The 16880-nt window shown below is 33.6% G+C and overlaps 1 protein-coding gene across 14 annotated transcripts in view; it reads left to right on the top strand.

Annotated features, from left to right (window-relative positions):
* The window catches only part of LOC1272720 (homeotic protein antennapedia), a 91512-nt gene that overhangs the window by 43821 nt on the left and 30811 nt on the right, over window positions 1–16880 (top strand). The window contains exon 1 of one of the 14 annotated variants that reach the window (XM_061650857.1): window positions 1698–2719. The exons of the other annotated variants lie outside the window; for them this stretch is intronic. The gene's annotated coding sequence lies outside the window, so the exon portion shown is untranslated. Of the gene's footprint in view, window positions 1–1697; window positions 2720–16880 lie in introns of those variants that run through there. 14 annotated transcript variants of the gene reach the window in all.

The following is a 16880-nucleotide window of genomic DNA, read 5'->3' as shown; positions in this document are numbered from 1 at the left end:
CATAACATGGTTGTAAACTCGTCGTGAAAAGGTTGGAAACCAACATGTGGTGCATGTACATCGTACAATGCAAATATGTACATCGTACAATGCAGCGTAACTGAAAAAAAGCAAACTCATCAAAGGCCTACTACATAAAGGGGGAGTGCCGTTGAAGTGAATACACATATAGAAGATATGATGTCCCTTTCGAGATAGTTATCCATCAAACATCGTATGTTTTCATTGTAGTATTCATGAAAATGTCCTCTTAATTCGTAATATATGTACCACAAGCTTTGTGTAACTGTATTGTCCTTGCAGATTAATATGTATTCTCAAGTCGCAGCATAAATTTTGCAATGAAAAGAATTTTTTCTAGTTAAATTTCGTTACTAGACGATTTTACTGTACTCTACTCTACATACAGTAAACTTTCATTAGGACTCTCTTTTTTACTGTCTGCTTGTTCTATGATGCTGTCCCTTTTTCTACAGAGTGCCAGCTGCACTGATCCTGTATATAAACAAAGCATAAATCTTTCCACACACGCGTCAATAGCGCTCATCATTTCGCGTTTCTGCTCGTGCAATTCTCTCACTCTCGTCAAACCGCAGCACGCTCTCTGGTGCAAATGGATTCGTTGGATTATTTACTCTGCCGCTTAGAAAGTTAGCAGTACATCCTTATGTATAGCTTTAATTCTCTTGTTCGCTATTCTCTGGGACTTATTCGTCCTCCTCTTTCGTTCTTGTTTGAATGTACGTAGAGTATAAAAATAAATGAGTGCTAGATGTTCAAAGTAATGGCGGTGGCTTTGCCAAATGTGAGCATTTTAACTAAATTGGTGAGAGAACAGTTCTCAATTGGGAAGAACATAAAATATGGCCTGTTTACAATTTTTAGTATATCACCAGCGCCGGATTGTAAAAATATGGAATATTTTTGCTTCACCAACTTTCGAGCATTGCTATTATGATGTGGAAAGATGGAACCGATATGTTTTAGTGTATTATGTTGACAAAAATTTTGAATATTTCACTAAATGTATGATTTGTTTACAAAAATTCAGCACGTGTAACATACCTTAATATGTTATTATCTAATTGAAAAAGGTGATGGCGTTGTAAAAAGTTTTCATTTGAAAAAGCATGCTTGCTATAGATTGTCACTCGAGTCACTCAGTTGATGTACATGTCTCAACTTGCGTATTTCCTCTCCTATAAATCATACATCTGCTCATCTGTGTACGATTTCTGCTCGTCACGCTCTTCTTGCAAAAAGAAACCATTTTTGAGAATATAGCAGCGCATATAAACGGTGGAAGAGTGTTTAAAGAGAATGAGCGATGCAGAGAGCAAAAAGAGTTCAATACATCTGCAAAACTGCAACAATGTGAGAAGTGACTGAAAATTTCATTCATCGTCTATTGAAACGCTCTCCGCAAACGCTCACTGCAACGGATTCGTGAAACGAAGTGTAGTTGTAGCGTAGAGTAAAGCACGCGTCTCAATAAGAACGATCGCAACGGAAGGGCGCCAGATGGATTGACTACTGTCGGTAAGGGTAGCAGTTGCACATTTGGAACCCAGCCGAGATGGCTTAGTTGAAATGCAAGCACTCTTTTACTCTCCCATATCTGTTCTCCCTATACCGCAACGACGCCGGTTGAATCAGCAACAAATGGCTTGTATCGAGTATGTGTGTTACGCGAGTTTTACATTTAGGCTGGTTTAGTATTTGGATGCCGTTCGAGTAAATAAGACATACACACATCCCCGAGCAGTTTCCGTGAATGTATTAAGTGAATGAAATTTACGAGCACAGATTGTCGAGTTTTTTTGACTAGTGATCAATTGTACTCTTTTTAAGAGCGACACAAAATGTCCCTGTAACTCGGTTGGTGCGTTTAAAACATATCGGTCTTAAAATGATTTTCTTGGGATGGTTTTTTTTTAAATAAGCCGGCGTCAACAGTGTAACCCAGTAATAAAATTATAATCATCGGTCGGTAGCTTATCACATAGGATCACGAGGTACTCAACAGTTTGTTGGGTCCGCCCAATCGGGATAGAGTTTTCAATTGTTCTTTCTCATATCATAGTGAAACCCAAGAATTGCTGCCAATCACAGCAGTCTGCGACAAACCAGTTACCGACGTTGTTTATAAGTGTAATTTTTGGTCGTTTGATTAAACAAGAAAATGTGAATGAAAACAAGTGTCCGCTTGATGTGGTTTCAAAAGTTCAAAGCGTGACAAATTGTGATTAAAAATTCAGTGATTCATAAAAAAGGTTTTTTGCGCAGATCATAGCACGGTGGTATAATACGTCTAGTGTACGATCAGTGATCTAGTGATAAGTGAGCGATTCGAAATCATTCCTAAATGTACGTTCTAAACGTACGCTCTGCTTTGTGCCTTTGTGTATTTTGATGATAGAATCATGCAAACACCAACGTCATGTATATTCAGCCACATATGCGAATTTAAATATTAAAAATTAGAGTGTGATGATGTTTCCATGTTCGTTGTTAGTTATTCAGTTTGGTGAAACAAGAAATGATCTTCTTTTTCTTAATCGAAAACACGGTCGGTAGCCCAAAGCAGCTCATCATAAAAAAATGGACGATCAAACGAATTCGTTATCGTTAGGATCTACGATATAACGACATCACGGATGTAATACATTTCCAGTTACATTTGAGTTTTATTTGGGCAAAAAGTGCTTGACTATATGAGGTATTTATATTATGCAATGATTAAATGCTTGAACATTTCGAAATTAAGTCTAAACAAAAATTGATTTTAAAAATTTAGTTTCGATCCACATTACACGAATTTAAAAATATATATTAAAGGAAAACTGCCATATCTTGGATTTTCATTCTTAACCACTTCACCGAATGAAAAAGAACACGCATTTTGAGTTGTTGCATAAGGCTACAAATTGAGACCTTGTTATCCCTTCTTTGTCATTCTCTATGCCCAGTAATGATAGAAACCTGCGTACACTGCAGTGTTTGTGTGTTCTTACTGGGAATCGTTAGAGAACCGATCTCTATCCCTGATCATATCGATGTTCAAATTAAAAGTAAATAAACATAGTAATAAATTATTATCCATGGCAGTCACTGTGTCACACTATACTCTCTTCAACGAAGAGCTAAACGAAATACTGTACTGCCTGAAAGGGGGGTTTTGTAGGGATACGCATATTTCAAAACTAGGTGTGACGCTTTGTTGATTTGATTTGCTTTATATATAAACTTTGCACTTATTAGTGTGTATATTAAACAATTATTCAAACCGAAAATGATCAGATATATTAGTTGATAGTTTTTTCAGCATGTAGGGGTACAAGTACACACGTTCGTCGCAAAAACCAAATGCCTTTATTTGCATTACAACTCAAATGAGGATGTATGTATGATTTGAAATAAAAAATATTCGTATTACGTCATTAAAAGAGTCTTATTCAAATTTTACACTGAGTTGGTGTCGCCAACATATATTGTATAACCTCGTCTTTAATTCCTACTTTAAAAATTAACATTTGACAATTTATACAACTTTCTGGATGAGAAACCTTCCGAGTCAAAGACATGTTTTTAGAAAATTTTTAACAAAACATTTTAGTTTACGTTTCTTGTTATTATCGTTATCGTTTTCTTGTTCTTCTTTATTTCTTATTATCGACAAAAATAATCCGCAAACAGAAGAAACAATTCTTAATTTTCCATCATACTTTGTTATGCGCTTCATACGTTAGCCGTTAGAGCTGTACCTCAAACTTCGTAAACAAATATTTTACTGCCTCAAAAACTGGCATTCGAAACACCACAACAAACCGTGACCACTGTTTTAATGCCATTTATTAATATTGCTTCAAATCTGAACATTCGTCTTAAATTATAATATTGCAGGATAAAAACATATATGCGAAACATACATGTGAAAAAATAAGAAAAAGAAATGCAATAATACCATTTGAACACTAAACCGTAAAAACCTGTAGTTTCGGAGATAGTTGTATTTGTTTTTTATCTAACAGAACTTTGAATTTAAAAAGGTCACGGTTTTTCGGACACAAAGAACATAAATAATTTGATTTTTGTATTGTTGGTGTGATCAGTTTCAAAGGTATAACTAGTTATTAAATTTCCAACAGTAGACACTCACACGAGCATTTTTTTTCTACTTCCTGAAGTTCGCAAGACTTACATGGAAAAACCATAATTTGGTGAAGAGGAACAGTAAGAACCGTAACCTCTTACTGGATTATCGTTAGAAATATTTTGATAAAATATCTTCTTCCCGATTTTATGATTTGCGTTTTCCCGAACTTTCACCCAGTAAATCAAAATAGGTATTTTCATTCCAACTGTATTTGTATGTGATGATTGTAATAAAAAAATATATCTGGTGAATATAATTTTTATATAAGGTTGACAATTGAATAGCACTGCTTAGTTATTTTTTCACATTTACACGTTGAAACCTTCTTCATCTCATGATAAAAAAAAATAAAACAGTGCCTATAAAAAACATTTTTAACAATCGCAGCCCATTATGCAATGCATGGATTATTTTTAAACTAGAATCCTTTCTGCATAAACCACCTATGTAACTGTGAAAAGAAAATATTTTTGGCAATTCAGGTGAAATCATAGCAAAACGCAACCTTCAGCAATTATACAATGCAATTGTCATTTGTTTGTGAAAGAAAGCGGCATGTATACTGTTATTCAATAAAGGTATGCCAGATCTCTTTAACCAGTGTTTAACCGTTGCATCTGCATTGCCCATGATACAAACGATTGGCATATGTACAGACATCACGATTTAAATATAGAACAACCTCATAGATTGGAATATGATTACGTGGTAAGTAGTCGATTCGAGCCTGATAATTTGGTTGTTTGAGAATGTCCGAGAATGTCATGAATAAAATCTGCACGGAACTATCGGCGTTACTGCCGAACTTTTTTCCGTAAACAATAATTTGTAGCTTGGATGACAACCCAACTACAGTATACGCTCGATAATCCGCACCTTTTTAATCTACACGCTCGATAAACAGCACCTCGATAATCCGCACTTTTGACATTCAAATTCATGAGCTTAACAGTGTTCTATCAAAAGTAGTGAACTATGATTAAAAAGATAAATATCTTTCCATTTTTTTATTATAAACATTTTTTGAACAACATGAAAATGTATGTAATGTAACAATTAACTCATGGACCTCGACATAAATAAGAAAACACGTCAAAACGTCATTCGATAATCCGCACTCAATGAAATGCGGATTACCGAGCGTATACTGTATTGAGTTGTCAACTAATAAACAACCCAACAAAACACATCCAAGCAGTGAGGTTATACAGTTTTACAGTAAGTAATTATATTGGGAATTTCAATGACACTGCTCTTATTTTGTTTTTGTTTTCTTTGCTTCATGCGTAGTGAACATGTTTGTAAAAAAACTGTACATCAATCGACCTCATATGCTTTACTGTAAATTATAGTTAAAAAAGTAATTACATTATGGAAGCATCGATTAGCATGCCTTGGAAAAGGTTGACAACAAATTCAAAGAAAATTTTTTGAAACCCTTGAATGTTACGTATAAGTAATTTACAAAATAGCATATTACGGAGTTACTACACGATACCATAATTTGGCAATTGAACTGAAGATTGTGGCACACTCAATTGAAATTTTAATTGAAGAACCTTGAGTAAGGCAAACAAAGCGTCACTAATGATAGGTTTACACTAGCCGGCCGCAAACTTTACGACCGAAAGAACCAAATTCTACAATAATGTTTGTAGGGTTTTACGCGAAGAGCCAAATTGTTAAACCAAGAGCAAAACTGTGTAAAAATGCTATGAAATATATGAAATGTTAAGAACCGCCATCTTGATATCAAAGATGCTGATTACAAAAAAAAAATTATTTCACGTTCTGCTAGACTATGATGCCACAATGTTATCTTTCGTTGCGTGATCATTAATATTTATTCACTTGCATTGCAAAAAAAAAACTACAGCAATTTTAACTAATATCATTACAGTCTAATTACGAATTGAAAGCATCTGATCACTTTAAAAAAAAAACATGATTGTTAAAATTTCATAACGGATCGTTATACATTATAAGTACATACATTCAGAGGAATAACAATTGCATGAATAGCATTATCAATAGAATAACCTAGAAAAAGTTTCAAGCTAAGCATTTTTTTACAGCTTACTTATTGTTATTAATTACTCAATTTTAATAACGTTGCTATTGTTGTTAGTATGGTTTAGAGAGGCTTTGGCTCATGCGGAGTTCTTTCGCCTCTAATGTTGCTATTAGTAGTGAAATTGAAACATGACAATTTTTTTTCCTTTCCTCTTATCTTGTTTTTCTTATCATTCCTACTTACTTACTTATCCGGCGCTACAACCGCTTTGCGGTCTTGGCCTGCCTCAGGAGTGTCCGAAACCGCTCGCGGTCTTGGCCTGCCTCAGGAGTGTCCGAAACCGCTCGCGGTCTCGCGGCAAATTCCTATCAATCAGTTTATTTACAGCTTCAACAATATTAGTCAGTTTAGAGCAACAGTCGGCAATCTTTGTGACTTAGTGAGCCAAATTTTAAAAAAATACTATGAATTCTGTAAAATACAAATTCTTTAAAAACCTCATATTCTTCTTCCTAACGAGCCAAAATCATTAGCTACGCATGAAAATGCATGTACCCATACCATAACCAAGTGTTACCAAGTGCATTACGCGTCTTACGGGTCTTGAACCTATGAGGGACACATTGCTAAATCGCGTAAGTAGACGGTAGTACTATAGTACCATTATTCTCAAATGGTTACATATACATATTATGATCAAATGTGTCAAGATCAAGAATTGAATAAAGAGATTTGAGTCTTCTATTGAGCACTATATGCCATTGTGGATGGCTCATCTATTGTCTTAAGTTGGAAGTATTTGGTGTATTAAGTTGGAAAAAAAACCGATTTTTCAAGATTTTACATTTAATCGTTGATTGGTGCATATTTCAGCATATTTTCTGATAGACTGATTTTGCAGATAAATCATTTTGCTACTTGATAATCTTATGCTGGATTTAATAGAGAGTTTTAGCCCTACAATTATAGTTGCAACAAACTTTTACAATGTTTAGCTGATTATTAGATGAATAATGGTTTTTTTATCTTTCTTTTAAAAAAATATGAATTATCTAGTTTTGGCGCATCGCCATTTTGTTAAATTTTTATCGAAGATCCCCCCAACAAAGTCAAAATTCTTCCTGTATATATATATATATATATATATATATATATATATATATATATATTTAAATTTTTTAAATTTAATAATAAATATATTTGAAAACAGCTTAAATGAAATAAAGTAAAAAAGAAAAGAGCTGCTATTTTTTTTTAATTCGTAAAACTGCCCGCGTTGGCCTACTTAACTATTTTATGCAGCATTTTGACATGTGAGGGCAAGATAGACATTGCTGATGTGGGCTTTATTAAGCAAAATTACTGCATTTCGTGAGAGAATTGTGGATATTAAAAGTAATTTTCGACTGAAAAGTTGGCACTATAGGGCCTTACTATTTGACGCAACATGCGTAGTCGGTCTAGCTCAGCGGTGTTAAACCGGAGGAGAATTCTCCCCAAGGGAGAATTTTGACTTTGTTGGAGGGGATCTAAACTTGCTTGCTAACTTCTAAAAAAGATCAAAACTAGATAATTCATATTTTTTTAAGAGAAAGATAAAAAACGATTATTATATATACAGCAGGAACAATATTACATTAGAAGGTGGTAATTATTTTTCATTACCTTCTTCTTCTTCATTAGCACAACAACCGTTGTCGATCAAGGCCTGCCTGTACCCACTAGTGAAGTGAGCTTGGCTTTCAGTGACTTATTATTACCATAGCAGGATAGTCAGTCCTACGTATGGGAGCACGGTCTATTTGGGCGTGCAAGTTGACGACTGTACCACCAGACCGGCCCACCTTCATTACCTTAGTGTATGTTATGTAACAATTTTTTTCAACTATTATCTCTAATATATTAAATAAGTTCGTCACTCAAAATTACGCTTTTTAATTTACTGTATATGCTTTTTTGCAACTGTATGAATGGTATTTCGCTAACGAACGATTTCAGAATTGATATGAATTTTCTTTCGAGCGTACCATATTTCTCATTTACTTATTTTTAACTTGTTAGTATTTTCTCTTTTTCTGTTTTGCGCTGCATTATACATTGCAATTATAAAATAGCCCAAATCTACCACCGTGAAACAATAAGAATTCCTTAAGCGTATGATTTAACACATGCTATAATAATTACAACGCCGTTTCCAGGTGTTTAATTGCTATTGCGTTTGAACGAGCATAGTAATATAAATATGGAATGTACTTTATACGAGTATGGTCAAAGGGATTTAGTTTTACGTCTTTAATATAAAACTCTCCAAAAGGTCATAAGACTCTGGACATAACCGTGATTCTTGCTTGTCATGCAGTAGGCCCAAACATGATGGACTTTAGACGTTAGAGAATATTATCTAATTCAAGACTATGAAAAGGTATTGTAATTTTTCGTCATGTACTACATTCAGTTATGAATATGAAATGGTATGACATTGTTATTTTTAAGTGATAATAGTAAAGGATAATTAAATCCTCTCGTTTCGTTATTTTTTTTTACACATTTAAAGATAATTTAAGATAATTCTGTAAGAAAAAAAAGTGAGCAAAATTCATACAACTACACATAAAACTCACAGTCAAATCATAATAGCTACGGAACCATAACCATCTGACTTTTTGAAATGGGAACACCTCTGGGGGACGGCGCAACATGCGGCAATAAATGAATGCAACTGAAGCGTTTGCGGATACAACCTCAAAATAAATGTACGCAAGTTTGAAACATGTGAGGGGTGACAAGTGATCCAAATCAAATGAACATCAAACAATAAACCCCTATATATTTTTTTAATAATAAAAGGTCTCTTTCGACGTGCTATGTCATATCATACATGACCCTAGTATTATAGCAATTTTTGCGGTTTAAAATGAGGCTCTAAACTCATTTAATTATGTGTTACACTATTGTTCTTTATATATGTTTCTATAATCCAATTATATTCTCTTGATCCATATTTCCACCCGTTATTACCCGTTATGAAGTTATTTCGATGTAAGTAAATGCATTCATTATGCATTTCGTACACTGCCAAACTCGGATGAAACCATCGTTTTCTTACAGTCATTGCAAGTAAATATAATAGTATGAGTCATTATCATATTTCACCAAGTTGACGCTATTAATAGCTGGTAGAATTAATAGTCGGTGGAATTGCAAGGGATCTGTTTGTTGAAGTAGAGATGAAATTCGTAGGACTTTTTTCTTGCTGAATATAACTCTTATGATCTGCTTGTCTTGACAGCCGACTTGCTAATATTAATGTAGTTGATTGCACTCTGATCGTTGTTGCAATGTGTTGTGATCGTCAACGTCGTAGAATGATCATTCAGGAGGATGGAATACATTTCGTGCATTTGATGGGTGACAAATAGTCACTGTGCTGAAGAGTGGAATTGTGACACCATGAAATCATGATCAAGACGATCATGTCATTATATCCTTTGCCATTCATATTAGATGTAGACAGGACGACACACATTGAAACATAATAATAGACAATCGTGGAATAAAAAAAAATCAGGCTGTTGCACATAATCTCTGTGATCTCATAGACATATATACAAATAAGTTATTAAATATAAATTTATAAGGAAACAAGGATTGAATGCAAATACTTTCAATTAGATTTAAAGCACAAAATGAACAACATCGATAATTTTGTTACTTAATTTTATTCTTAAGCTATATCGTGTTGCGTTATCGTCACGGAATTTTTCAAGTAAATATATCATCGAATAGGTTTATCTATATGACTTGAATGTTTTATAGTGCCACTGATTCATTTTTGCAATATTATTGACTACCTCATTTAATTTAGTAGTAATAGTAAGTAACCAGCTTTATCGTTTGTTTTCGTTCGAAAAAAACAATGTAAAGCATACATAACATGTAAAGCAAAATTAGATGTAAATATAATAAATTTACAAGTTTTTTTGTATAGAACGCAATTCGTCTTTTCGATAATGTAAAGAATTAGAATGATGATTGCCATGTTTTCAAATATACTTATTGACTTTACGAAAATATTAAGTAAATACAAGATGTGCTCTGAGTGCTAGATTTCTAACAAAATGAGACAATATGCTTCAGGCTATGATTTTATTTCAATAAAATATTGATGTTGTTGAATAATATGTTCCGCATGATCATGCCTATGATTATCAGCATCATAATCATCAAGAAGAAACTTACTTAAACTTAAAATAAAAGATGTATAGAAGGTAAAAATACATGGTATTTATGTATCACCAGGGGTATTGGAGTCAGGATTTATTTTGGTTTTCGAGGCTTATTGTTAATCACCACTTAGCCGGATAGTAAGCATTTGCTACTGAGGGACGGTCCATCTGAGGCTTAAACTCACAACGAGCATGTTGTTAAGTCGTCGCAACTTAAGAGTTGACGACTGTACCACGAGACCACCCTTTCTAGGTTCTAAGTCTACTAAGTTTTAAATAATTTATAATATTATTTGAAATGAGTTGATTAGCTAATTAAAAATATTTTGCATCACAAAGGAAATGGAAAATTGTAAATGTTAAGGATAATCATACAATTCGTTGCATTCTCAAATTTACCTTATACTTGTTATATGCAAAGCACATGTTGTCAAAAACAAGTAAAAATTTCAATTATATTTCAATTATTATTGTTTCTATCTTTTTTCGACAATTTTTTTGTAATCAATTTTCAACAAACTTGTTTACAAAACTAGTAAACAATTATTCCATTTTGGAATATAGTTTCAGAATTATGTAATCGTTTTTATTAATGTAATATGTCTATTGATCACAATGTACAGTTACGCATTACAAGGCAATAGGTTGTGCGTAATATGTTGTGCGTTTGGCTTCTTCAAAGACCTGTTTTTCATGACATGGTTGTTGCTTATTCGTTAGTAGTACTTATATGTAGTGCTATAAACATATAAGTGGTATTAACACAACAAAAGTCCAAGTGAAAAAAAAACCAGAAAAATCAAGAATGCCAATGAAGAGGAAAACCATTTAAACCAAAATCAACTTGAGCAGCACGTAAAATGTTTCAAACATATTATGAGACAGCCTGGTATGGGTAAAGCATCAGAATGGCAAGATGCCTGTCATGTGGTGTTGAAGCTGACTTTAATCGTGTTTTCACAGTTGCATCATCTAAGGTCACTTTTGCCGTATCCTAGCTATGGCCTTATTTTACTGTTGGTTCAAGGTTAAAATTAGAAAGCTACATTATTTGTCCCCGATTCGGCACCAGATGAGACCTTCAACAGTGACAAAGGAAGTGAAAGTTGGGACATGTGGAATAATTCTCACCTTACCTCTAGCACAAATGATATTGTAAAAGTATCAATTGAAAGCAATATAATTGAAACTTTCTCGGTGTGTATCTGGATATGTTATACAGTGAGATTGGAATATTGGGTTCTACTGTTTATTTTAATGAGCTCCATGTAATGTTTTAGAAAGCGAAGAATGAATAATTTGTTACATGTGATAATGGACAAAGCATTTTATGTATACGGGATACCCTCACCATGGCGTTAGCGATTTGCGTGTTCAAAGCTAATTAATAATTATACACTCTGTGCTGTACATTCTAAAACAGTCGTTATTTTAGTGTACAGAAACCTTACAGAACACAGACATATAATCCCTTTACAATCCTCGGAAATACAAAAACCTAATTCAATAACTTTTTTCTTGAAACTTTATCAGACCGTAATATCAATCAGCTCCGGTCTCGTAGTACACTCGTCAATTCGTACGACTTAACAATATGCCCGTCATGGGTTCAATCCCCAAATAGACCGCGCCGCCATACGTAGGACTGACTATCCTGCTATGGGGGGGGAATCAATTAGTCACTGAAAGCCAAGTCCACAAGTGGGTACAGGCAGGCCTTGACCGACATCGGTTGTTGAGCCAAAGAAGAAGAAGAAGAAGAATATCAATCGTTAACTCGTACAACTAAACAATCTGCCCGTCATGGGTTGAATCCCCAAATAGACGGTGCCTTCATACGTAGGCCTGACTATCCTACTATGGTAATCAATATCTCAGTATAAGCCAAGCCCACTAGTGGTACTGGCAGGCCTTGACGAATAACGGTCGTAGTGTCAAACAACAACAAAATTTTGTTACAACCACCAAAATAGTTTATTTTGTTTTACTAAGCTATCACTTTTTCATTTTACGAGTAGAGGTTAATGCATAACTCGATTTCGGCCCACCATTTTCAAAACTTGTTTTTAACAGTTGGATAATATACAAAAATTTTCACACAACCAAACATATTTTGAGGCAAATTGTGCTTTTACTGTATGAAATGTAGTATAAATATACATTTCGATTTTACGAACGTAATTTCATCAGGATACCACAACCAGGATACTAGCCTTCTAGCTTTTGCCATTTTGAACTGTACATAGTTTTGTCATGATTTCAGGCAATACTTTTATTATGTTCGGTGATTGCACTATTTTTATCTATTTTGTTGAAATTATTTAACTTTTTTACAATAAATGTACCAAACTTGTAAAATTAGTACATATAATTAGAATACTTCATGCAATACAACCAACTAACCAACGTATGGTACGATGAAACGTTTGAAAATATTTCTGTTGAAACTGTCAAATATTTCACATGGTTTGTGAACAAATTCACCGACTCGTCTCGACCTTTATATTACATATACTCTGCTGTCAACGATCCGTTCTCATAGAATGTGAACCGTAGCAATCGGGTAACTCTTCAAAGGAAAGTGAGAATACATGTAAATAAACGAATGTTCACGATTCTATCGAACCAGTTTGCCAAACTTGATCCAAAGAGAAATGGTAGCTACAATCATCCTATTTAGTTATGCGTATAATACGGCGAATTATTCTAAAATATGTTTGAGGGACTGGCTAATTGTATAAAACGCATGGTTTTATGTGATGAAGATATTAAATGGTTTGTATAGAGAACACAGCTATTAATTAAAGTTATTTCTACTTTATCAATCGCTATTAGTCATTTCCCATTTTCCAGTAAAGGTTATGTTTTAAGTGAGTTGAGTGTTTGATGAAAACAATAGGGTAGACTTAAGTACCTGACAAAGTCCTCCGTTTTCCTAACGCAACGATCTTCACAGGAACGTACATACGTGTTTTTGTAATCTATATGAAAACATAAAAAAATTAAATAAAAACACGTAAAACACGTTGTTCACGAAATTTTATTTTGGTGTTGATGAATTAAAGGCGCGTTTTAATGTATTTATTATATTTGTTTTTAGTATTTCTTATCTAACTTCGTTTGATTTCCGTTAAACAGATGGTTATGGTTTTCTGAACATGGTTCCTAGGATCATTTCAAGTACATTGCACCAAATCCAAGAAATAGAGAAAGAAGGCAAAGTTCACGTTAGCAACGAATAGAAAAAGAGGAGAGCCCAATATAGAGTGTTAGGTGCATTCGAGAGTGTTGGTGAGAATAATGCTCGCAAAACACGGCGATGTGACGAGCATTACATTTTCATAGCCAAAAGTAAGCGACTTCATGAAAAAGAAAGCGAAAAAACATGCAATAAAAAAAGAAATCACTCAACACTTAACAAGTAAAACTCAATTTTTACGAAAAAAAGTTATTAAAAAAATATATTGAGTGATTTTAGTAAATACAGATACAGCATTGAACTCTATTTTGTGAAGTATTAAGAGATAAAAAAATTGAGTGCTTGAAATGGTAAAAATGTATATAATTATTATTTATTGATATTATTGTAATGGGTAATGAATAATGTGTAAATAAATGTGTGAATAAATTTACATTATATTTAAATTAATGAGATTTCTTATACATCTTAGCTAAGTAAATGTGCCACAACACTAAAAATGGTCAGATAAATTCAACAACTAACAGAACGATACTCAAAACTCGGTATGATAACGACATAACGACTCTTTCTAGATTTGTGTAACATAAATGTCTTTCATTCCTTCATTCAATTCTGGAGTAAGCGGTTTCTCAACACAATGAACTATAAAGCAATTTTGGTACATACTTGCTATGTTGCAGATAATGTATTTGATGTGAATTGCTTTATCATAAAATCATTTCAACATTTTAATCCCCGAAAGACTGTGGCTTTGTATGAAAGCTCGAGAATATAAAATATTGTTTTACATAGTAATTATATTGATCAACGTTGTATGCTCATTTTATTTATTTATTTATTAATCAGGTATTGAGCCTCCATGGCCTACATACACAAATACAACTAATGTCTTAAACTATGGGTTCCTAAAATTAGACGTAATGCAGTCTCGTATGACACTAGTACATTTCGGTACACTAAAGGATAGGTCTACAAAATTTGAAAATAAATTAAAATTCTTGGACATCAATAACAACGGATAACTAGCACAGAAAAGACGATAACGAAAACCAGTTATTAAAAATTGTCGAGTTCTTAAAGGTCTAGTAGGGACATAAAAATTTACATTACTTAGCAATAGAGGTGCATCGATTCTTCCAGTTAATAGTTTCAACATAAACATTCCTTGGGCAACCATTCTTCTCTTTTCCAAAGTTTCAAGCCATAACAACTGACACCTTGTATGATAAGCTGGTAGCACGTCGGTATGTCTCCATGGAAGCCGCTTGCTATATATAATTTAAAACAACAATACAATTTAATATAATTTACAAATCCATAATACAAATCACAAGTACAAGTTGACTTAAGCCACACCTTCAATCTTTTATTACCGTTGAGAAAAGAATTTATAGTTCCAACTGTTTTGTCATCTTTACACGAATGCTTAGAACGCTCTATGAAAACAGTGAAACAATGCTGAAACATATATTTCTGTTTGTTAAAAATTAAACGCACTTGATTTCGTTATGTTGCAGTTAATTTTAAGCTGTCCTCATTATGTATACGTCATAACGTCATTTAAAGCAACAAGTGGGATGTATAATTTATTCTATCACAATCTCAGTAACGAAAACAAAATCTCTGTTGTCATCGATACGAAGCGCATGTGAGAAATAAATTGACCAATAGCTAATATACGAGACACATTGCCGCCGGCAAATGAGATACCCCCATGTTATTCCAATAGCAAAGGGAAATCAAGTGAATAACAATAATAAAGTAATATTATTGTTTACTGTAATAACACCAATATTTATGAAATAAAACACCCTATTTAATAACTATCTAGGGAATAGTAAATACTGGACTGTATACGGGACCTCATGTTTCGTAAAAGAACAACCTAAGTAAGGCAATAATTAATCATGGTCATCATCATCATCATCACAATCATGTTGTTGGAGGTCAGTTTGATATGAATAATGACTATAAAGCTTCGTTTTTGTACATCATCGTCCGTTATTTGTCTTTAACTCCACCAAATTAATATTTTCCTACTGGGGAAAAAAATAAATAGACCCCAAGAAATTCAGGCTGCTCCGAATCTTTTTCTTATTCAATATTTTCAAATACACACATAAAGTAGTTATTATAATGATGGCGCATAACACGAGAGAAACAGGAATAACACTGATCACTTTGAAAAGGAACCGCAGAAGCTGGATGGCATGAGAATTTCGCATTGAAATTTATTACCCTCGATTAACACATCGTTAAATTGAATTACTCCGAATTAAACTTTGAACGCCAGAGCTCGTCACACACGTTGCATTGGAACGATCGACAAGCGATGTTGTTTAGCTTTTTCTACCTCATACCCACAACATGATCTTAAAACATTGTTGTAGCATAATAACAAATATAATAATCACTCGAATGTATTATTCTGTTGATTAAACAGTTTCTATACTTTTATTTATGTGTTTTTTTATGTAATGAACGAGAGATACGGCTTTTTTGTACTTTGTTGGTAAACAAAATACTGCAAATTATTTTGAGATATACATAACATTCTGATTTTGACTAGCTTCTTAAACAATAGAAGGATATTGAGATAGGTTGCCGACAATGGCTAAATTAACAATGATGGTCGAACTAAAATTGATAACAAATGTGGGTATTTTTTAAACACTCTCAGAGAAAGAACATCAAGAGAATATGCAAAATAGCAAAAAGCCAACCAACTTACGTTTTCATCAAAACCATTTAGCAGTTGTGACCGAGGTAGAATACATTCGTTTTTATGACTTAATTATCTTTGGAACGACCCTGTTGCTTTCGATCGCATTACACCTCGTAGCACAACGTGAGCGTTGCATTGAGAGGACACGCATTGGTACGTGCGTCAAAGTGACATCGATTTACATTTTATTCGCTTTTTCGCGATAAATCTCACAGCAACCCTGTCTTGAACAATCTCAGTTCCACGGGTCGCTCTCCACACCACCCGATGCGTTATTTAATTCGTCGTTTTCAGTTGAATTCGATGATAGCTTGTGGTATAATGTATGCTGTGCACGTGGCAGGTACCGTTGTCGGACATCTTTTCTGCAATAAATGTAAGCATGGAACATTATTTTGAATGTTCTTCACTAATACATCTATGATATTCGCACTAAAGGTGTTTATCTGATGTTACTTTTTTTACATGTAAATTATAATGGTGTGAACCATTAAATTTGAAGTATCAAATATTGAATTTGTGGTATTGCGTAATCATTATCATCATCGTCATCATCA

This window comes from Anopheles gambiae, chromosome 2 (assembly GCF_943734735.2).
Source record: "Anopheles gambiae chromosome 2, idAnoGambNW_F1_1, whole genome shotgun sequence".
In the NCBI taxonomy this organism is placed as follows: Eukaryota; Metazoa; Arthropoda; class Insecta; order Diptera; family Culicidae; genus Anopheles; species Anopheles gambiae.
Note: the sequence above shows the minus strand (reverse complement) of the source record. Positions and strands in the feature narration are given on the sequence as shown.